Here is a 1,725-nt window from a genome sequence, read left to right as displayed (position 1 = left end):
GTAGGGTTGCCTAATATGAGTGAGCCCGCGTTAAGTGCATGACAAATGAATTTTGTTAGCCACGCCTTTAATTTCTGATTGGTTGATTTTCCTCAATGCAGTGTTTCTTGCAAGTCAAATTACAGGCACAATTAAGATGATGCCACAGAGGGATAATTTTGTCACACCATTTTACGTGTGCCCCATACAAACTGACAGTGTTAACAAATATGACAAAGTGATTTTTTTTTGGACTCTCTTGCGTTCTATTACTGTTTGTATAAATTGCTCACTAGTTTTTTGGTTCATTTGGCTGTTCATGGTGAAATATTTTATAACTTTGTTTCAAAAGGTGCAACACAAATAAAGTTATTATATTTATATTATTATTACAGTAGGTCAATGGTATCAACCTCAAGGCTCGGGGGCCAGATCCGGTTCGCCACATCATTCTATGTGCAAGCAAATTATGTGCATCAATGTCATGTTTCTTGCTTAAAGGACCACAATTGGAGGGCTGGTTATCGCCAACAACCTCACGATGCAAGGCTTAACACGATACAGGGGTCACCATAGGATACCTATCCTGATTAATATATGGCCTACAAGGCAATAGGTATCCCGATATTTTACATTACTAACAGTCTTATGTATACCCAAATGGTATTTTTATTATGCTAGATGGCATAAATGTGTTCTTCTTCTACTGTTAGCAGCACTTTTGGTTTACAGCCAGCGCTGTGCCTGGTTGAAATGTGCACGCACTGCACAGCAAGGATTAGCTTTCAGACACATGCCGGCAAACTTTATGAATGAATGTACAATATTGATTCTGATGCCTGCGCGTCGATACGTGTATTGTAAAGATTTGAATTGTAAAGTTCACAGCCATAATGCACCTCCCAAAGGAAACCAACTATGATGTGGCCTAACAATACAGAAACATAATGCAATTTTGGTGGGGTTGTGAGCAAGCGAAAACCCTGAAAAAATGGGTTACTATAATGTTATTTGGCCGAAGAATAATCAAAAGAAAGCAATCAACTATGCTGGTGTAGGTGTGAATGTGCAAGCATGTAGCATTGGATAACTAAACTCCTCCTCGCTGGTGCACATCACAGCATTGTGTCCTCTTTGATGGCACGCCTTTGTCGCACAACCATATGGGTCTTTTAGTTTCTGAAAAAACAAAATTTTCTTTGTGTCCTTTAAACCTATGAACACTACACCAAAAACATCCTCCGTGTTGAAAGCTTGATGATCGTTCCGTGTGTGCTATTTGCTTCTAATGACATTGTTTTGCTTTTTATGTCCAAATGTCCTCTCAAGCCCAGAGATTTATCAATTTGTCCCCTCGAGCATAGAAAACGCGCACGCACATACACGTACACAAGCATGCAGCTACCATTGGCTTCACAAAGGACAAACCCCGCCCCCCTCCCCAATCCTAACCCTCCCGGCCTGCAGCTGCTCGCCAGCCTGTCAGTTCCCAGGCATCAAGAGGCATCAGTGCATCCTGATGACACCAAGTGGTCATCTCCTGCACTGCATAGTGGATGTAGAAGGAACCCCCGTTTATCACGGGGGATACGTTCCAGAGCCGCCATGTGATAGATGAAAATCTGTGATAAAGACAAACCATATAAAACATATTACTTCTTTGTTGCTGTTGTCACGCAGTGTTAAGAAATGGGAGAATTCACTTTGAGGAAACAAAGACATTGTTTGCGGTTGTGTGCTTTCCTC

The sequence above is a fragment of the Filicampus tigris genome, chromosome 15, assembly GCF_054856515.1.
Source record: "Filicampus tigris isolate MCC_2025a chromosome 15, RoL_Ftig_1.0, whole genome shotgun sequence".
Lineage (NCBI taxonomy): Eukaryota > Metazoa > Chordata > Actinopteri > Syngnathiformes > Syngnathidae > Filicampus > Filicampus tigris.
This window is presented reverse-complemented; position numbering follows the sequence as displayed.